This window comes from Meriones unguiculatus, chromosome 5, assembly GCF_030254825.1.
Source record: "Meriones unguiculatus strain TT.TT164.6M chromosome 5, Bangor_MerUng_6.1, whole genome shotgun sequence".
NCBI classification, from domain to species: domain Eukaryota; kingdom Metazoa; phylum Chordata; class Mammalia; order Rodentia; family Muridae; genus Meriones; species Meriones unguiculatus.
Genome location: NC_083353.1, coordinates 40,462,553 through 40,484,711, shown reverse-complemented (window position 1 = coordinate 40,484,711; position 22,159 = coordinate 40,462,553). Strand labels below are relative to the sequence as shown.

Here is a 22,159-nt window from a genome sequence, read left to right as displayed (position 1 = left end):
GCAGGACGAACAAGCAGCCTTCTTCTTCCTCCTTCGTCCATCTCCTCAAAGCCCCTTCCTCTCTCTGACCTCTGGCATTTATACTCTCCCAGAGTCCTCAGAACTGCACTAACTCCAGCTGGCAAAGACTGTGCCCCTCACCCAGCTGCACAAATCTGTTATCAGTGTGAATCAACTAAGGCAGCCCCAAATCCCACACTTGGAATTAAAACAAAAACTGCTTACATAACATAACAGAGTTTTTAAAGAAACCAAAGCTTCCACTACAGTAGATCTCTGAGTTTGAGGCTAACCTATTTGACAGAGTAAGCTCAAGGACTGCCAGGGCTATGAAAATAAAAATCATCATAAAAAAGTCTACCAAGGGACCAGCCAACAGCTAAAACCAGTGCCAGATGCGGGGACGGGCCAGGTTGTCCCTAACAGCTACTGCAGCCGCCTTCTGCTATGTGTTCACAGCATTAGTGAGCATGCATATCCAGATCACTCAAGAACTGCATGTAACATAAAAAAACCTTTAAACAGGGTGCTGGAGAGAGCCCTCCAGAGAGGTCCTCAGAATCCAGAAGAGGGTGCTGGACACCCCGGAGCTGGAGTTACAATTGCTCTCTACTTTAATTTTTAAAAAATATTTATTTTTATTTTATGTATATGGATGCTTTGGTTGTATGCATGCCTGCCCAGCATGTGCTTGCAGTGCCCCCAGAAGCCAGAAGAGGGCACCAGATCCCACTGCAGCTCAAGTTACAGATATGTGGGTGCTGGGAACTGACCCTGGGCCTTCTGGAAGAGCAATAGGCACTCTCAGCCACGGAGCCCTTTCTCTGCTCCCTCCACCTTAATTTTTGAGACAGGGCCTCTCACTGAAATGGAAGCTCACGGATTAGGCGCTACTGCTGGGCAGTCAGCTTCAGGGATCCACCTGTCTCCTCAGCACTGGCATTATAGGCATGTGCCAGCTTTTTATATGGGAGCTGGGGACACAGACTCAGGTCCTCATGCTTGAGTGGCACATCCTCTCTTGACTGAGCAATCTCTCCCTCCCGGAATGTGGATTTTAAATTCTCATGGTCACTGGGGCAGAGGGGAGGGCTTACCTGTCTTGCCTTTTGCCTATAAACCTGAGTCCCCTCATCCCATAAATAGTCACAGTAGAGCAATGCTGCTTTCTAGGCCTTCCTTGCTGAGGGCTGCTTCTCTGTCAATCTTGAGGTCCTAGCCTTCCCCCTAGCAAACATGACCCAGGTTTGCCAAGCTCTAGAGGGACACACATACATTTTTCTTCTGATTCATAAGCAACATTTGTTGGAAATTGACTCATATGTCTGGCAGCCAATGAGGCGATACACAACTCACAGTATAGCCATAACAATGAATGAAGATGTGATACATGCTACAATAAATATGGGCAAACCTAGAAAACGTTATTCTGTGTGGGAGAAAACAGTCACAAGGGCCCACGCGTGAATCCGTTTATGGAAGATTTAAATCCAGAAGGGGCAAATTCCTCCAGGGAAGAAAGCAGGCCGGTTGTCAGAGCTGGAAATGGAGTGGCTGAGGACAGCTTCCTTTTGGTGGTGGAAGTGCTCTGCGACGGGCTAGCGTGATGAATAGATGTCCTGGTGTGTGTGATCTGAAATGACTGAAATGGCTAATTTGACGTTATATGTATGTTACCACATAACAAACACAATCAAGCAATCCTGGCTGGAAAAAAAAAAAAAAAAAAAAAGAACAGGCTGGGCATGGCGACACACACCTTTCATCCCAGCCCTGGGGAAGGGAGGCAGAGGCTCTCTGAGTTTAAGGCTACCCTGGTCTACCAACGCAGTTCCAGGGGATCCAGTGCCATACAGAGAAACCGCTGTTTCAAAGAAAAGAAAAGAAGTATTAAAATACATTCTAATGGTAAGAAGAGAAGGTAGGGCTGGAGAGATGGTCAGTGGGTCATTCAGTTGCTGCCAAGCCTGACAACACGAGTTCCATCTCTGGAGCCACAAGGTGGAAGGAGAGAGCAGATGTACCTGAGTCTCTACACTTCTGTCTCGACACATGTACGGTTCTTTGCCAAATAAATAAATAAACGTAAAGAGGGTGGGGGAGGGGGCAAGAAGGAGAGCAGCCTAGTCCGTGGTGTGCTGGGCTCCCCAGTGTTAGCCCCGGCCGGCTGGCCGCTTCTGCCTGAGTGAAGAGGGAGGTCTCCCTTCCACAAGATTCCCAGCCCTTCCGCCTGCTGTCACGCCTCTGCTCTCTGTTGCAGTGGACTCACGGGCAGGACATTTTTCTTGAGCTTTCTGGATGTTCTGATGCACCCCCCAGGAATATCAGAGGTGGCTCTGTCTGTCTCCCTAGCTTGAGTATCAACTCTTGACCTCTACCTGCCTCCTCAGGCAACACAAAAGTGTCTGTGATTTGGTGGAGAAAGACTGGGACCTGGATGTCCCTCTGGCAGAGCACTCCACCCTTATGAGAGAACAGGCAGGCAACACGCTAGTGGCTTGGTTCTATGTGTTCTTGCTGGCATGCTGTGGATAAAGCAAATGAGTAGAGAAGTAGCAGCTGGCTGGCTGGCTCCACGGGGGACCCAGAAGGAAATAGTGGAAAGCAGGCTGCTGGTACAAGCTGTAGCCCAAGAACTTACTTAGAAGCCAGGAAAGCTACCAGATTCCCTGCTGCATTCATTCTGTCTGTATCTGTGAAATGGGTTTGACAGGAGGACCAAGACCTACATATTGGATTCTTCTTTTTACTTAAAAAAACATCAATAATAATAATAATAATAAAATGATGATTATGATGATTTTTTTGAGATAGGGTTTCTCTGTGTAACCCTAGCTGTTCTGGAACTCACTCTGTAGACCAGACTACCCTCAAACTCACAGAGATCCATCTGCCTCTGCCTCCCGAGTGTTAGAATTAAAGGCATGAACCATTTACTATGTCTGGCTGCACATGTATTTTTAATACAGGTTCTAGGGATTGTACTCAGGTTGTGGGGGTAAATAATTTCAGTAGTTGAGCCATTTTCTTGTCTTCATGCTTGGTTCCTTTAAAGAAAAATGAACAATGGTATAAAGTACTTACTCATTGGATACTTACTCTCCTTCACCTCTGCCTGAAGGTCCTGATATAGAGGACTACATAAGATCTGTGTGGTGACACACTAGAGAAATCTCTAGAAATAAAAAGGCCCTTTTGACCTCAGGTAGAGGCAAGGCTCCCTTCCAAAGCTGGTCCACTCGGAAAGCAGATAACTTGAGCAGGAGGAAGGAGCAACCCTCTCCAGCTTGCCAGTGTGTAACAGAGCTTTAAACTCCACTGTAAAGGCTCCTCGCCCTCCTGGGGAGCCAGGGCTGAGGAAGGAGAGCTGGGAAAGGCTACAGCTGCTTTGTTTTCTAAGGTAAGAGGCTATTGAGCTGGGGAAAGGGGAAGGCGTGATGTTCCAAGAGGGAAAGGAGAAGGCCAAGTGTGGGGTGCGCCAGGAGTGGCCTGAGATGACCAAAACTGAGCCTCCTTTCTTGGAAACCTGGCTGTTAGGTGGTGGATGTTTTTCTAAACTCCAAACCCCCGTGATTCAGTGTGGTGGTGTTAGCAATGATCAAAGTAGGACTTTACCGTGCACATAAATGGCCAATTACCTCAAACTGTCAAAAGGACCCACAAGTCTCAAGTCAGGATCAGCTCCCCCAAAGCCAGAGAACAGACAAGTTTTAGGCACGGATCTGGAGACAGCATGGCTTTGTGTGGTGTGTATGAGGTGGCATGGGGTCTTTCAAAAAGAGCAGCGTGACTGGGGTGGAGTTCACATACCCTACAATTTACCCACTACGAGTTTTGAAGTCACTGGTCTTTATTATATGACAGAGCTGTACACCAATCATCATGGCCAATTAAAAGTTGAAAAGAATTTGAAAATTTTATTTAAAATAAAAGATTTATTTATTTATTGAGACAGGGTTTCTCTATATAAACCTGGCTGTCCTGGAATTCACTCTGTAGACCAAGTTGGCCTGGAACGCAGAGATCTATCTAACTCTGTCTCCAGTGCTGGGATTAAAGGCATGTGCCATCATTGCCCAGCAAGACTTACTTATTTTATTTTATGGGTATGTGCGCACTGTGCCTGGTGCCCTCAGAGGCCAGAAGAGGGTACTAGATTCCCCGAAACAGGAGTGATTGATGGTTCTAAGCTGTATTGGGACCACAAACTGGGTCTGTAGGAGTAGTTAGTGTTCTTAACCACTTTGTCACCTCTCCAGGCCATTATTAAAAAAAAAAACAACAACAAAAACAATGAACTATGTACATTCATGTGTCTGTGAGTGGGATTGCACACCTCAGTGAGGTGACCACGGAAGCCAAAAGAGGGTGTCAGGTCCCCCAGTGTTCGAGTCACAGGTGGTTGTGAGCCACTAGAGGGTGCTGGGAACTGAATAGACATGAGTTGCTGAGCTGTCTCCAGTCCCAGACATAGACAGTTTTAGAATACTGCTACATCAGATTGAAATCCCATCACCCCAATACCAATCGTAAACAGCCTATGGATTCTCCTGTTCTGGGCTTTCGTGGGAATGGAACTGTACAGTACGGGCTTCTGCACATGGCTCCTGTCATTCAGAGTAAAGTTCCCAAGGATGGCCCCTGCCGTAGCATCTGTAAGCACTGCCCTCCTTTCTCTGGTTCACTGCTATACCTCTGTACGAGCATCATATTATGTTCACCAATTCACCCACTGGACATCTAGGTTGTCTCTAGCATTTGACTGCTGAATGATGTTGCTATGAACATTTGCCTCAGGAGAGGCTTGATTCATTGCTCTTGGGTCAGATGGTAAGTCCACATGGAGCTGTGTGAGGAATGGCCAGGCTGTTTTCCAAGCACCTGCTCCATTGTACATTTTCAGTAGCAACGCATTATGTGACGGTTCATATTGCTGACTCGACAAGATCTAGAGTCAGCTAGGGGACAGTCCTCTGGGCATGCCTGTGAGGAAGCTTCTGGATTGTGTTAACTGAAGTGAGAAGACTCACTTCAATATGATGGCACCATTCTGTGGGGCTTGGGTCCTGGACTGAATTTAAAGGAGAAGAAAACAGCATCAACATCCATGAATCTGTGCTTCTTGACTAAACAGGCCATGTGATCAGCTGCCTCTTGCCATGCCTTCCTGCAGTGATGGAGAGTACCCACAAACTGCGAGGTGAAGCCAGCCCTTCTCTTCTTATTTCTTTCCCCAGAAGCTTTAGCACAGCCATGAGGAAACCAATACGGAATGCTGGTACGGAGGAGAGGCCGATGCAATAGATCTGAGCATGTGCTGCGTGGGCTTCAGGAACTGGTTTGTAGACAGGGTGTGGACGTGTTTGCAGCCATGGGCTAGAAGAGCTCGAGGGTGCTGTAAGCAGAGGGTGATTCTGTGAGAGTTTGGGAGACCAAATACTGGGCTTGGGGAAGAATAAAGATTAGATGATGTCGGCTTACAGCTCGCAAAGAATGTGGCTTCATTATGCCTGTGTCCAGAGAACTTGATTGAGGTGGAATTCAAAAGCAATTGTACTCATTTCTCTGGTGGAGGAAATTTCAAAACAGGGTGGCATTCAGGCCATGGCATGACTACTCACAGTCTATTCTACAGCCCTGATTCCCAATGTGAAGACCCTTTAATACAGTTCTTCATGCTGTGATGACTGTGCCCCCATCCCCCAGCCATAAAATTATTTTCGTCGCTGCTTCATAACTGCAATTTTGCTACTGTTATGAATCATAATATAAACATCTGCTCTGCAGGATATCTGATATTAAACTCCATTGAAAGGGTTGTTCTACCCCTAAAGGAGTCACAACCCACAGGTTGAGAACTACTGTTCTACAGTGAGAGAGAGAAGAGAGCTGAGAGCTAGAGATGGGAAGTTTGGGGCTGGAGAGTTGGCTCAAGGGTTCAGAGTACAGTGCTATGATATGAGCAACCCTTTGAGCTAAATTCTTGGTCAACTGCCCCAGGGAACCAAGGAGTCCTTCGTGTCAAGGAGCCTGGTTCCCAGGAAGACTGAATCAGGACTCTCCGTCCCACCCATCTGTTGGAGGCTGTAGTGAGTCACCATTAAGTGGCAGTAATGCTTTTTAGGAGGTTTTAGATCCTCTCAAAGGCTTGCCTCTTATCCTGAGTGTGCTAATTTAGAGAATAATGCCATTGGGTTTCATAGCTGCACAAAGTGCCCATCAACAGTGAAAGGAGAGAGAGGGATGGGGGAGGGGTGAAGGGCATCGGCCTTGATGGTTTCTGGAATTGACCCATGACTTAGAAACTGCTACCAACTGTTGTGATAAGTGTTGTGGTTATTAATATTTACTATGGGTATATCTTTTAGCTAAGCTGTGAATATTCCTAAACCAGCTGTATACCCAAACACCATACAGAGACTGGGATTTATTTAATTAACCTAGAGCACAATGCTGAGCAATAGTTACTCCATCCTAAACCTCTAAACCCGCATAGTTTCCTACCATTCAGATTTCACCCATTATACTTGCTTTTAGTCATATCTCAGGTCTGGTTCATCCTTCCTCATGGTTCCAAGTCCTCTCCTCCAGATTCTCTGCTCCTACTTTCCTCCCACTCACTTCCTTCTCTTCCTCTCTGGCCAGGATGTCCCACCGTATTCTCACCATTGCACAGCATTGGGACTGGTTGTTTAATTGACAATATAGAGAATACGTGGTGGCGCCGTTGATGCAAACTTGAGACAGGTGATGCTTAAGCATCACAAGGCAATGTCCGGATGGAAACCAGATGGTGGGGTAGAGAAATCCGCATTTGAATGAACAAGGGTACATTCCACAAGAACATTATGCCAACAGGTAAATCTTTGGATGTGGCTGTTTTACAAAGATCTTTCTTCCTGTCTCTTTCCCCATATTCTCCGGGCTCTTTGCTTATATGTTCTCTTCTTGAGCTCCTGGCTCCCCTGTTCTAGCCAGTCACTGACTTCTCTGCATTTCTGGTTTGGGCAGTAAGGCCTTTTCCCTCATTTCCTCAAGTCACATGGGTTTAGGCATCTGCCTCATCTATACACAGCAGGCCTAGGGCTGGGGCAGGGGCTTAGCCATCCACCTCATCTCTACACAGCAGGCCTGAGGCTGGGGCAGGGGCTCAGCTATCCACCTCATCTCTACACAGCAGGCCTGAGGCTGGGGCAGGGGCTCAGCTATCCATCTCCTCTCTACTCAGCAGGCCTAGGGCTGAGGCAGGGGCTCAGCCATCCACCTCATCTCTACACAGCAGGCCTGAGGCTGGGGCAGGAGCTCAGCCATCCACCTCATCTCTACACAGCAGGCCTGGGGCTGGGGCACAGGCTCAGCTAGCAGGCCTGGGTCTGGGCTGTGGCTGGTCATAGCAGGAACTATGAGCTTGCTAGAATGTTCTCTTTACCTGTTCTCTTGCAGGGTTGGGACTTCTGCCCAGGTCTGGGTCTCTTACTCAGTTTCTTATCACAGCAAGTCAGGCTGATTCATTCTACTCTGCGCATTCCTTATGGCTATTATGTGTTAGGTCTGGGCTTCTATCCCAATTCGGATAACAGCATCCTGTCTCTGGCTAGTAGACAGGTTTTCTTTAAGGAATGAAAAATGAACTGGAAGTAACAGCAGGGGGCTTTACCTAGCCCCTCCCCTTATGAACCCATTAGTGTCCCAAGGTTCTAAAAGCCAGTCAAGTTGCTGGGATGTCTAATTGCACACAGATGTTGCTCTGTTTTGGCATGCTTTTTCATTTTGATTACATGGGGTGGAAAATGAACCCTTTTGATTAAACCATTGCGGATATTAAATATTATCCTTGGCATTCCGGCAGAGAAGTCCACATTCAAGAGAGAGTACAGTTACCTGTAGTCCCTGGGCCATATGAAGCAGTCTGGTGGAAGCCCTCTGCAAGGGATAGGAGGATCACGGGCCCCATTATGGAGCCCCCTTCTCCCGAGAGCCCATATACAGAGAGACAGGCTGTTTATTGGCATGTGTTCAGAGCACACTGCTTTCCACATGTGAAATTTCTCATCTTATGTGTGCTGTGTATTGTGTGTGTGTGTCAGAGGATAACTTTGTGGAGTCAGTTTCCTCCTTCCACCGTTACATGGGTCCCTGGGATTGAACTCAGGTTTTCAGGCTTGCTCAGCAAGTGCCTTTGCTCATGGAGGCAACTAGCGCTACCCTGTTTTTTGGAGATAGGATGTCTCACTAACCTAAAATTCTCCAGAGATCATCCTGTCTCTGCCTCCCCAGTGCTGGGATTACAAGAGTGTCTTACCATACCCATTTTTTTGAAAATGAAAGCATTTGTTTTAAACTTGGGCTCTGAGGCCTGAACTGGGGTTCTCAGGCTTGCACAGCAAAATCTTTACTGGCTGAACTGTTTCCCCAGCCCCACACTTCCCATCTTTAAGTTCCAGGATGGCACTGAATTGGTTAACTGGACCTGTTCTGAGTTGATGTGTTGGACACTGAGTGTGTCACTGTATCTAGATCAAGCTATTGGACTCAGTCTCCCATCTGAATCTGCCATACTTTCCATTGGGCAATGCTTGGTGGCCTGCCATGAAGGTGGCAAGTCTGGGTCATACTGTTGCCTCAGCAGGAAGCAAGGATATCTTCATGTCCAGGTTGAGGAGTCACCTTCCATACCTGCTCCACCGACTTTGCAAAGGAAAGCCCCTGGTGGGAGGAAGAGAGGCTGAATGAGAAAGGTGTGGGCAGTTTTAGCATTTTACTTCCTTGTCCATTGAAACCCACTCCTTCTGACAAAGGTGGACCATGAGGTTGCTTGGCAGGAGAGTAAGCATTTCCTTAATCACAGAGCTGTACTGGTGGGAGGTAGGTAGACATCATGCTCGTTTTCATAAGGTCTGATGAGTCAGCCAAGGTCCTGGAGATGATTTGGATGTTCCCTTGACTTGGTTGTTCCAGTAGGATCTAGGCAAACTTACGCATGTCTCAAGTTCCTTCAAAGAGGGTGGATTTTTTTAATGTGTATGCATCTGTGTGTGGGCTTGTGCACGTGTGGGGTACCCACAGAGGTCAGAAGATGGTGTTGGATCTTCTGGAGCTGGAGTTACAGGTACGTGTGAGATGCCAGACAGACAGACAGACATGGGTGTTGGTAGCTGAGTCTGGGCCCTCTGTGGGAGCAGCGCACACTCAACAGAGAGATCAGAGAGTGATCTCTCTGGCCCTGGGACTGTTTTTTTTTTTTATTTGTTTTGCTTTTGCTCATCAGTTCTTCCCCTAACCTCCACATAGTTCATAACAGATCCTACTCTGCCTATTTTGAAAAACAGCACACACTTGGTTCTCTGTAGTAGGATTCCTGTGCCATAGTTATAAAGAAGAAAGAAAGAAAGAAAGAAAGAAAGAAAGAAAGAAAGAAAGAAAGAAAGAAAGAAAAAACCGAATCAGGAGACAGTTTTGCAGATCTGAAACAGTGGTTGCTGGCATTTTTCTTTGCTTTCTTGAGTTTCCAAACACAGGCAGGCAGCGGCAGATTTCTGTCTGCAGGAAGCTGCTACATGTGAAGAATCTGAAGAAAGTGTGAAGCAGAGGAGGAATCTTTTCCTGTTTGTCTCCAGTGGAGGCTAGTGCCTGGTCTCCCGGCTTCCTTAGGAGCCTCAGGTCCTGAGGGACCGGGTCAGGACAGTGGAGGAGCCTTCCCTTTCGCGTTCACTATAGCCCCTCATGTACCTGGGCTGGCCTTGAACTCAATGTATAGTCAAGGATGACCTTGACCTTGTGACCCTTTTGTCTCTGTTTTCTCAGGGCTGGGATTTACAGGTGTGCACCCCAGTATCTATCACACACAGGGATGAGCCCAGAGCTTGTGTATAGTAGGCAAAGTTCTTCACAAATGAACTCAATGCTCAGCCCTTCTCTTCCCTTCTCTTCCCTTCTCTTCCCTTCTCTTCCCTTCTCTTCCCTTCTCCTCTCCTCTCCTCTCCTCTCCTCTCCTCTCCTCTCCTCTCCTCTCCTCTCCTCTCCTCTCCTCTCCTCTCCTCTCCTCTCCTCTCCTCTCCATTTCTTTTTTTAATTTAAAAGACAGAGTCTCATGTATCCCAGAACAGATTGAGTCCCCTATGTAGCCAAGGACAGCCTTCAACTTCTGAACCTTCTGCCTCCCATCTCTGGGATCACAAGTGTGTGTCAGCACAGCCATTCAGTCTTTGAGCCAGAAGTCTTGTTCCATGTCAACAGATGAAACCTCGTTTTTTCTAGAAAGCCCTCCACCTATTCTGTACTCACACAGGGAGCGCTGTGGAGCACCCTGAGAGAATGTGACAAGGGGTGTAGGCAGTACAAAGGTCCAGAGCAGTACCTCTTGAGTAGTGGGTGGTGACCCCTCAGGGTTGTGTCCTGTTTTGGCTAGTGGACTTTAGGGATACTCACCTTCATGGTAACTTCTGGACCAATGTCCAGCCACACGAGCCCACACAAGATTGTGGGATGGGGAGCATTTTGACAACCCTTACCAGGAATTTCAGAGGAAGACATGACTGGGTGGTTTGGGCCAAACTGCGCCCCCTCTAAAGTCCTGTGCTGAAGTGGGGCACTGGTACCTCTGGATCTGGAGACTCTGAAGAGACTTTGAGTTGACATGATGCTGCCACTCAGGTAGCATGGTTCCCTGTGCCTTGTGACTGGTGTCGTAGCAGGGCATGTACGCTGGGGGAGGAGTGTGTGAAGCAGGGGGGACATCTAGAAGAGAGGCTTCAGAGAAAGCAACCATGCTGACACTCGTGTCTTTGCCTCCTGGCCTCGAGAGCTTCTGGTATTAGGGTGTCCTCACAGTTGGTTGAGCCCCATTATGTGGCTGTGGCAGCCTGGGCAAGCGATGTGACTCCGATGAACACTCCATGTACTCCTGGACACCATGAACTCCTCCACCTTCCTGATCTATAGGAGGCTCCTTTTGTAATTCACAGTGAGCTTGCAACATGTTTCAGTTGGTGGAGGGCTGGCCTTGCAAGCCAGAGGACCCAAGTTTGATCCCAGAATCCATGGGGAAAAGGGAAAGGAAAAAAAACTGACCATGTATGTAACCCCAGCAATGAAGAGCAGACACAGGTGGATCCTTGTGGCTCACCAGCGACTTGGCAAGCTCCAGGCCAGGGAGAGACCCTGTCTCAAAAAACGGTGGATGGCCTGTATTAGTCAGTGTTCTCATAGAAAAATAGCAGACAGAATGAACACACAGATGTTGTTTTTAGCAAAAATCTCAATCATTTGATTTTACCAAGACTCAGGAGCCAGATGATGGGGTGAAAGCCTCCTAGCTCAGAGAGGCAGAGAAAGCACCCAGCTGAGCTTTCTCCTCAGCTGATGTTCCAGAAGGAATGCCCCTCTTCCATGCTGTCTCAAACAACCTCCTTCAAACTGAATGTCCCTCCCTTCTACTTCCTGTGTGTCCTCCTATCCATCTCCTGACTTCCCCTCCCTCTCCATGTTTTTTTTTTTATTAATAATACTATGTTCACTTCTTTGTCTGCTGGTTGCTTGCTCCGCCTCTTGACCTATGGTTGACTTTATTAAATCTTGTTTACAATATTCAAGCAGAAAGGTCTTAGATTAAATGTGTGTGCTAAGATTGAGCCACACTGAAATCTAGGAGTTCACAGTGTGATCCTGCAAAACACACACACACACACACACACACACACACACACACACACACACAGGGGATTTATTAGAATTGTTTACAGGCTGTGTTCCAGTTAGTCCAACAATGGCTGCCTACCAATAGAAGATCCAAGAACCCAGTAGTTGTTCAGTCTAAAAGGCTCTATGTTTCAGTTGGTCTTCAGTATGTACTGGAACCCCCCAAAAGTAGGCTCTAATGCCAGTAAAGGAATGGACTTGACAGTAAGAGCAAGAGCAAGCAGGGAAAGAAAGCAAGTGTCCTCTTTCATGTCATTTGTATAGGCTGCCAGCAGAGGGTGTGGCCCAGGTTAAAGGTGGACCTTCCTACTTCAAAAGGTTGGGATTAAAAGTGGGTCTTCCCACTTCAGATGATTAGATTAAGAAAAAACTCCCCCACAGGTGTGCCCAGCTGTTTGGGTTTTAGTTAATTCCAGAAGTAATCATGTTGACAACCAAGAATATGCATCATGTGTCTCTTGAGGAATGACCCTTGAGGCTGACTCCTGGCCTCCACACATATCACACACATGTGCATATATACCTACACACATGTGCACACGCACACAAGGGAACTGTCCTGTTTCCCCATCAACATTTACCACAGTGCTCCTACTTCACTTTTAAAAATTCTTTTCTTTTGTTAGGGTTCCACTGTGTAGCTCACTGTGACCTTCCTGCCTCATCCCCCTTATGCTGGGATTGCTGGCATGTGCTGTCACGCCTATATTTTTGCCTGGTGTTGAGCCTTCATCCAGACAGCCTGTAGGCCAACCTCCTCCCCTCTGAGCCTTTACGCAGCCTGAGCCAGAGCTACCCAGTACAGAATCTGCACATCTGCTGTGATGGGCGCTGCTGGCCTGTGCACAATTCATCATGCATCCTGGGCCTGTCCTTCGATGATTCACTTGACATTGGAAGCCATCAACCATTTTCCCGGCCAGTGCCTGGTGGTGCCATGTTTTGCTGTTCTCTCTCTTTAATTCTGTTCAGCTCAGTTCAGCTCCATAAACTTAAATAGTTCCTAAGACTTTGGAACCACAAGGGGCACTCGATGTCACAGACAAAAGCTATATACGGCCTGGTCCTGGGCTCCAGGGAGCTCATAGTTTTCCCAGACACAAAAATAAGATCCCTACACAAATGAGCTGAATGTACACAAGACAGATGAGCCATGGTTCCTTTTGGATGGAACAGAGGTTCCAGGATCAAATGGATGACTTCTTAGTCCTCACCGTGGGCTTGACTGGATTTAGAGTCACCTAGGAGATACAGCTGTGAGTGAGCGTGTCTGTGAGGGCATTTCTAAAGAGCTTTAACTGAGCAGGGAAGACCTACCTCCAGTGTGGGTGGCACCATCCCATGGGCTGGGATCCCAGACTGAATAAAAGGGGGTTGGAGAGATGGCACAACAGTTAAAGCATTTCCTACACAAGTGTGGGACCCCATATTCTGATCCCCAGACTCCCATGTAAGTATTGGGTTTGAGTGGCAGCTTGCCTCTAATTACAGCTCTAGAAGGCAGAGACCGGGGACTCCTCGAGCAAGCTGGCTGGCAGGTGAGCTCTGTGTTTGATTAAGAACCCTGCCTCAGTGAACAAGGTGGAAGAGTTATGGAGGATGACTGCTAACGTCTACCTCTAGCCTTCAAATGCACACATGCTTACACATGCACATAAACTCACGTGTACGTGTGCCCACATACATGCCAAAAATGCAACCACACAAGCACACCACACACATACATAAAAGATGAAAAAAAAGTTGAAAAAGGAGGGAAAGTGAGTGGAGCACCTGCATTCTCAGCCTCCCACTCCTGCTGTTGCGGGTCTCACCTTCTCTACCACAAGGACGGTACCCTCACACCATGAGCCAGACTGAATCCTTCTTCCCATACCGTGCTTTGTTAGATAGTTAGTCACATTGACAGGGAAGTAATCAGTTAGGCTGCAAGACTTAAGCCCCAGGGTTGGGGTGGGGAGAAGAGGAGGAGTAAGAAGGGAAGAGGAGGGAGAAGAAAAAGAGGAAGAGGAGGAGGAGATGATCATCAGAGGGGCTCCAAGTTCTGGGGAAGATGAAAGAAGAGAAATGGGTCTTGACCTGTCCTTGGTGTCAGAAAGCAACTCAGGCGACAATGTTCCTATGGCTAATTCAGGCCCTAAAGAACCTGGAGATTTCCTTGAGCCCTTGGAGAAGGGGCCACTGTGTAGAGGGAGGAAGCTCTTAGGCAGGGTAAGAATTAGCCGAGAGAAGATCAGAGGTGGAAATGGACTTGAGCAAATGGCTTGTTTAATTTGGGCGATGTGAAGTAGTTTCTAAATAAGCCTCCCTCCCTCTCTTCACCGGGCAGATTCCAATGCCACCACTCGACCCAGCTGCAGTTACAAGCCCTCTCCTTTCCGCCTAACACCTCCCACCCACCCCCACCCCAGCCAAACGACCATTTCCTTGGCAACCAAGCTGGAGTGCTCTGCCAATGGAGTCAGAGTAAGATTGATTTTGGAGGTCAGCCCCGCTGGAGATCTGAGGGCGATCGTATGGCCTCCTCTCTGAGGAGGTCATAGGAAGGGTGTGCAGAGGCTCTCCTGGGCGAGAATGTAAAACCTCAGAACCAGGAAGCCCTTCTTAGTTAGACTGGGGCCCCCTTTGGATGGAGTCCCTGCTCTCATTTCTCTCCAGGTGGACAGAGATCATGTTGTTTTAGGGGGTAATTGGGATGGTTGACTCACTGAGGTTTTAGGGTTCTGGGTAGAGAGGGATGCTGGTTGAAGAAATATGCAAAATGTTATTGGGGAGGGGCACCAAAAATCTAATAGGAAAGAATTCTCCATTTTCTGTTGCTGAGCTTGGGTACCTCATTAGGAAGAGGTTTGTTCCTCTCACAGTTCTGAAGGTCAAAGGTCTCAGACTGGGCGGTGTCACACCTTGACTACATTGCTTCATGGCATCGTTGTAGGAGTGCGTGCTAGAGGCAGAGACAGCATGGTGGGACAGGGAGCCAGAAGAAAGAGAGATGGGGAGCCATGCTCCTTTCCTCTAGCCCCAGGCCCCATCTCTGAAAGGTCTCACCAGCTCTTAGTACTGCCACACGGGACCAAGTTTCTAACACACAGGCGTTGTTGGGCACACTAACCCACGTCCATCCCGGCAGAGCCCACAGCACCATCATTACCTACAACATTACCGGAAAGAGTCCATCTTCTCTCGGACTGGACATGAGACTTACTGAGGCATTCACTAGGGTGCTTAGCTTGGGAGTCTTGGAATTGGTGCCTTGTGATTAAAGCTCTGAACCCTTTATAAATGCACTCACCAATGGGTATACCTTTCCAAGACAGGTGAAAGGAGAGGAGGGAGGACGTTCCAAGGGAAGATCACAGACTGATTGAAAATTTGGTTTTCTTTCAGCAGCCTGTGCCCTGTGCTGGTGAGGAAGGGGTGAATGCAGTTGACAGCTCTCTTGCTAGGAGAGGGCCAAATAACCTGGAGTCTCCTGAGAGAATCGGGGCTGAGGGTTGTCTTTGTGAAAGTTTAATGAGGGGGGTGGGAGAATATCCCGGTACCATTTCTTTTTCCTCCAGTTTTATGTATGTGGTGTGTTCATGTACACACACACACACACACACACACACACACACACACACACACGGAGGCCCAAGGTTGGCGTTGTTCTCCATCACTGCCCCACCTTATTCATTAAGGCAGGGTCTTTCAGTCAAACCCAGAGCTGGCCGACATGGCTCGCCATGCTAGTGAGCTTGACCTGGAGGTGCTCTGTTTCTGCCTTCTAAATGTCCATCCTGATATATATATTTACCTTTTTTTTTTTTTGAGATGGGATATCTCTATGTAGCCCTGTCTTTCCTTACTTTGTAAACCAGGCTGGCCTCAAACTCATATGCTAGCCCTGTCATTTATGCATGTCCTGGGTATTTGAATGTCCATCCTATGCTTGCACAGCTCCCCAGTCCAAGCCTCAATTCTTCCCCAGTACCACAAATCTAAGCACTATTTGAAGAGCCCGTGGGATGGTATATGCTCATGCCAGCCGATCACTGAGTAACAGCCGACAGCAATTACTGTGAGTGCACCTAAGTCTGATACCCACACCAGGCAGTAGGCTCCCAGCCCGTGACCGTGGGAATACAGGAGAGTTTGCAGTGCTGGCGGCTCACACATATCGCTAGAGAATGTTAAGTGGACACTGCTCTGTGCTGGAAGCTGGTAGAGGAGCTCAGGATTCAGTAGACAATAGGCAATGCCCTTGGACCCTTGGAACAAACACAGAGGGATTTATGTCCAGCAATTAAACCAACAAGGTCATTTCTGATGGTAATGATGGCTTTGGGAACATTTGCCCCTCGTGGAGGAGGCAGCTGCCAAGCCCTTGGCGGCCAAGGCCACCGTGCCTGCCTAGCACACACAGGGCTCCTGAGCCAACCTTCTGGCTGGTCACACCCCACAGCCTTCAAGGTCCTCTGGGATAGAGTGCCTCTGAGTGTGGGAGAGCCTCAGGAGGTATTATTTCCCTCCTCTGGGATCATGCTAGCAACACTTACATTCTGAAGGACTTTGCCATGAATTCAGATGTTTCCATCCTGCTCAATGCTTTCCTGTGTGTCTCACTTGGGCTGGCCTCTTTGGTGTTTGAAGGCAATAATCGCTTGCAGAGTCCTTGGGAATCACATGTTTATTAGTTAAACAGAAATATGCTAACTCTTTTTCCCCTCCATGCAGAAAAGGCATCTCTGGCAATATATATAAGCAGCCAAATATATATAAGCAGCCAAGGCCCAGGGCCTGGGGGTCAGGAGCAGCACAGCCTGCCAGGTCTTTCAAGTTTGATTTGTGGCCATCCAAAGCTGGCATGCCTGAGCTTCAGCTCCTTGGCACAGGAAGCTCCATGTCCCCTGAGGCCAGGAAGTCCACTCTCTCTGGAAGTTACCAGTTACACTTCTGTGGGCAAAATCACTATGGCTCAGGCTCAGTTTCCTTAGCTGCAAAATGGGATGGTTTGAAAGTTATTGTGGAGAGAAAACAAGGGAATGTGGATCTTCTACTTAACTTAAAAAAACATTTATTTTTATTTCCAGTTATGTTTCCATGTATGGGTACGTGCCTGTGAGTGAGGTTGTCTGTGGAGGTCAGAAGAGGACACTGGATTCTCTGGGCTGGAGGGACAGGTGCTGTGAGCGACTTGACATGGGTGCTGGGTTCTGAACTCCAGTCCCCTGCAAGAGCAGTACTCTTAATCACCCAGCCATCTCTCCAGCCCCACTCATGAGTTTTAATTGTTAACAGCCTAGAGTTACTGGAGAGCAGACCCTTAATTAAGAGATTGCCCAGATTAGATTAGCCTGTGGCCTTGTCTCTGTGTGTGTTGGGGGGATGGTCTTGATTGTTAACTGATGTGGGAGAGACTGGCCCACAGTGATGGTACCACTTCCTGGGCAGGTGGGCCCGCCTTTAGAAGGAACCTAGCTGGGAGTGGGCCAGGTGAGCCGCCAAGCCGCATTTCGCAATGCTTTCTGCCTCAAGCTCCTGTTTGAGTTTCTGCCCGACTTTCCTGTATAATGGACTGTTACCTGAAAGTATCATTTAAATAAATCTTTTCCTCCCTAAGTTGCTTTTGGTCAGAGTGTTCTAGCATAGCAACAGAAAATTAATTAGAGCAGCGATGCTGCAAAGCCTCAGTTGAGAAGCAAGCAGGGGAGGGGAGCAGAGCCAGAGATCAACATAGGGCGTGGACTGGGGCTAGAGAGACCAAGAGAGATGTTAGAATCTTAGTGTGCCCTTAGAAGGCTGCTGTGCTTTGAATGTGGAATGCCCCCACAGGCTCACATCTTTGAGCAGCTGGTGGTGCTGTTTTGGGAGGTTGTGGAATCATTGGAGGTGGGGCCTCGATGGCCAGAATAGGTCATAAGGGTAGGCCTTCAGCTCTTATAGCCTGGCACAGCTTCTTGCCCACCAGTTCCGGCTCAGCTGACGGTAGCCCTAGCCACAAACGCCTGTCACCACAGAGCCATCCGCTACACATTTCTTGTGAATTTTGGTCATATTCGTGATTGGATTAGGAATGTGCATATTTGGGTGTGTCTGTGATGGAGTTTTCAGAGGTTAGATCCCAACACCTGGTAGGCAGATTCTTGGTGTGGAGGCACACTTGTGAATTGGAGAGAGGGAGGAGTTAGAGCCTTGTTGGAGGAAGTGGGTTGGATACCTGGAGTATTTCCTGTGTCCCCTTGCTTCCTGTTTACAAGGAAGTGAAGGTCCACCCCATGCTCCTGCCACCTCGATGCCTGCCCAAGAGTGAGGGACCACAGACGAAACCCTCTGAAACCAGGAGCCAAATGTTTCTGTCAGATATTTTGGTCAGAATTAGGTCACCATCCTACTTTCATTTTAGTTGCTATAGTAAAATATTCAGAAAAAAAAATCAACTTTAAGAGAAAGTTTACTTGGCTTTCAATTACAGGTTACAGTTCACTGAGGGGAAGTCAAGGCAGGAACTCAAGCTGTAGTCACAGCCACTAGCAAGAACAAAGAAAAAAATATATATATCCCTGCTTGTTACACAGGTAGCTTTTCTCATTCGGTTTAGGGAGCAGCCCAGGGAATGGAGCTGCCCACAGTGAGCTGCATCTTCCTCTACCTATTAACAGTGAAGGCAATCCCCCACAGATGTGCCTGCAGGTCAGCTCGATGTGCGTGATTCCACATTACGACTCTCTGCCAAGTTGACAAAACTAACCTTCACAGTGGCAGGTTGCAGTTTAGGGCTTCCATCAATGAAGGTAGCAAGAGTGTGGAGGAGGAAGGAGGCACAAGGGAGCTGGGCCTCCGACATGCTTCAAGGTCTAGTCAAATGGGCTCAGGATTGGCCTCAGCTTTCCAGATTGCAGCCTCTGGGATGAAAATTGACCAACATAAGTGAGGAGAATGTGATAACATGATAGTAGGAGCTCATCCTTCTGAGTCCAGTGTTCTCAGCACAGTCTCATATGTATCTTCTAATTTTTAAATTTAATTTTAATCTCCATCACCTGTGCAATTTCTCCCATTTTTACAGACAGGCACAGTGGGGGAGCTGGGGTTTGAAACTGACTTTCTCTGATTCCAGAACTTATGCTGGTATTAAAACTTTCCTAAACAGGCCTGGCTTGGTGATGAACACCTTTAATCCCAGCACTCAGGAGGCAGAGGCAGAGGTAGGCAGTTTTCTGTGGGTTCAAGACCAGCCTGATCTACAGAGTAAGTTCCAGGGCAACCAGGGCTAAAACAGAGAAACCCTGTCTGGAAAAAAAAAACCCCAAAAATAAGCACAAAAGTTCTCTTGTTATCCAGGCTTGGTGGTGCATGCCTGTGCTCCCAGCACTCAGGGAGGCAAGGGTAGGTGGATCTCTGTCTATAAAGAGAGTCCAAGACAGCCAGTGCTATGCAGAGAAACCCTGTCTCAAAAAACCAAAAACCAAACAAAAGGAAAAAAACCCCAACAAAACAACAACAAAAAACTAACCAACCAAACAAACAAAGAAACTTTACTAAACAACCATAAACAATAACAAAACCATGATAATGGCGGGTTGAAGAGACCCCAGGCCTGGCAGTTCTGGGGAGGTGCACATAGTCTGGTCTCTTCTTGGTAGGGTAGGAAACATGACCTGTAGGGAAGCTTGCCTTCTCAAGGTCCCACCACGGGTGAGAGAAACTACCAAAATGCACGCCCACGTTGTCTGTTTATCACAGGTTCTCTTCAGAGCCCAGGGAGAAGGCCGTGACAGCTGCCCTACTGAGCAGTGTGTGCTGGAATAGACAGGCTCGTTCACAGCAAACTAATGTCCCCTGAAGAGCAGCACAGGCCTAGGTTTCTGGTACTTAGACAAGGGCCTTAGCCCATTCAGCCTTCCCTCAAGGACCAACACATTCAACACCCTGTTGTCCCTCAGTCCAATGGGAACTCTGGACATTAAAGTGTCTTGAAAATGTGCATTCTCTGTCTTTGGGAGGCTGAAAATGGAAATGGAGACACAAAAGCTTCCTGCTGCCAACAAGGAAAGCCTGGTTTGGAAGGAGCTTAGACTTCTCTGGAGCACCTTGGAAGGGTGAGGAGCAGCTTTCCACGAGGACCTTGTGAGGGAAGGAGCAGTAGCTGCTGTGTTCCTTGGCCCTGTGGGTATGGCTGGAGCTCATCACAGACAGCCACCGAGGCCAGATTAGCCACTATTCTTAAAAGAAAAATATGTTTTTGTTTTTTTGTTTTTTGTTTTTAGATGCATGGGTGTTTCACCTACATGTATGTAAGTGTACCACATGAGTGTCTGGTGGCTGGAGAGGCCAGCAGAGGGCATTGATCATTGTGAACAGCCATGTGGGTGCTGGGAATTGGACCTGGGTCCTCTGCAATAGCAACAAGGCATCCTAACGGCGGGGGCAGCTCTCCACCCCCTAACCATTATTCTTTAGAGACTTTTTTTTTTAAATTTGTATGCCTGAAAAAGCTCTTGCTTCAGAGTAGTAGAGATGGTTCATTCTAGAGTGATGGTTTGGGGACACAAATTAGATTTTCTTGCACTCTATGCTCCAATGAGGTAGTGATTTCATGTACTTTTTATAGTAATGGAATAGAGAAAGTCATTAAAATAGCACACTTTTCTAATACATAGGTGGGTTGCAGCAAAGCCGGGAAACTCTGTTATTGGCCTTAGATGCTGAGTACATTATTGGCCCATTGGTTGGTTGGACAGGGGTCTGTTTGTACATTCCAAATGATTTACCCAAATGGTCTCAGAAATGTTAGGTCAGGCACAGAAGAGGCAATAAATGGCTGTCAAAGGGCACCCAAAATGGCCCAGGATGATACGGCTGCGGAGTTTGTGGTAGTCCATCTTCTCTGTCCATTCTGGAGTTCCGGTCTGCCATTCAGCTTCTGCAGACGCAGCTTCTGTCCAGGAAATTTTGCTTACAAGTATGTGTGCATACTCTTAGATGTGAGAGCATGTGTTTGTGTGTAGGTCAGATGACAACTTTGTGGACTTGGTTCTCTCCCTCTCCCTTTTCGTGGGCTCTGGACTTAACTTAGGTTGTTGTCAAGCTTGCTGGGCATAAAGTCACCTCAAACAGAAAGATCAGCGAGATCTAGGCCAAGAAAGACCCTGGCTCACAAAACAAGAGTGAGTTTGTTCTCTGGATTCCAAAAAATAGGTGATACAGCTGCACACACACAGACATGCACACAGACACACAAACAGACACACAGACTCACACAGACTCACACAGACTCACTCAGACACACAGACTCACACACACAGACACAGACACACAGACTCATACACACAGACACACACACAGACACACAGACTCACACACACAGACACAGACACACAGATACACACATAGACACACAGACTCACATACACAGACAGACACACACTCACATACACAGACACACAGACACACACAGACATACAGACACACACACACAGATACACAGACACAGACACACAGACTCACACACAGACACACTGACTCACACACAGACACACAGACACAGACTCACAGACACACACACAGCAGATAAGGAAATAAACAGGGAATACACCTACTATTAGCAAATAGTGTGCTGCTAAAAGAGCCGAGCGTCTCTGGCTACTGGTGTGCACGAAGGTCCTAGAGCCCGTCTTGAGTACAGACTGCGGTTTGCATGCCGTGTGAGTAACGGTTCCTTTGGATCATTGCTGTAACGTCCATGTCTACTTCAGGATAGATGTTAATTTTATCACAAATTTACAAGTTTGGACAAAAATCTTTTTCCAAATGCATATCTGGTTCTGGACCCTTTTGTGTGACCCCACCACAGAAACCTACACAGAAAATGACAACTGTCTTTAAAAAGGCTGTAAAGGACAAAACAGAGTAGGATTGGGGCTGTAGCTAGAAGCACAAAGTAAGCAGGAGCCCATGCTGGTGCTGCCGAACAAGTGACCGAATAAATGAAATTGAGACAAACTTCCACTAGAGGGGGTCCTAAATGGTGTGTGGACACGTCACCCTCTCTAAGGTGCCAAGGAAGTCTCTCCGTGTCCCGTGACTACTGTAATCAAGTGGCACAGCTTGGTGACCCACAACAGTAAGGATTTGCTCTTTTACAGTCACCGAGGCCACAGGTCTGCAGCCATCGTCCCACCCACTGGTGTAAGCATGGTGGGAGGCAAGAATCCCATCATGGCTTCTTCAGCGTTCGGTCATTGCTGGTGCCCATCCAATCTCTGCCTCCAAGGTCTCCTTCCTGTCTCCTCCTGATGTCTGGATCACCCTGCCCCCTCCTACAAGGATACTTGTGATTACAGCAAGGATTCATGTAGATTATCACAGTATTCTCCATAGTTCATTTATGCATTGCAAAATCACTACTGGTTCTGGACATTTTTAGGGCTGTGTGATGGTTGTTGTTGTTGTTGTTTTAATGTTCATTGATGTTTTTGCC

The 22,159-nt window shown here is 47.7% G+C and overlaps 1 pseudogene; it reads right to left on the bottom strand.

Moving 5' to 3' along the window:
* Positions 1–18,523, bottom strand: part of LOC110547178 (katanin p80 WD40 repeat-containing subunit B1-like) — a 41,574-nt pseudogene extending 23,051 nt beyond the window's left edge.
* Positions 18,524–22,159: the final 3,636 nt, after the last annotated feature.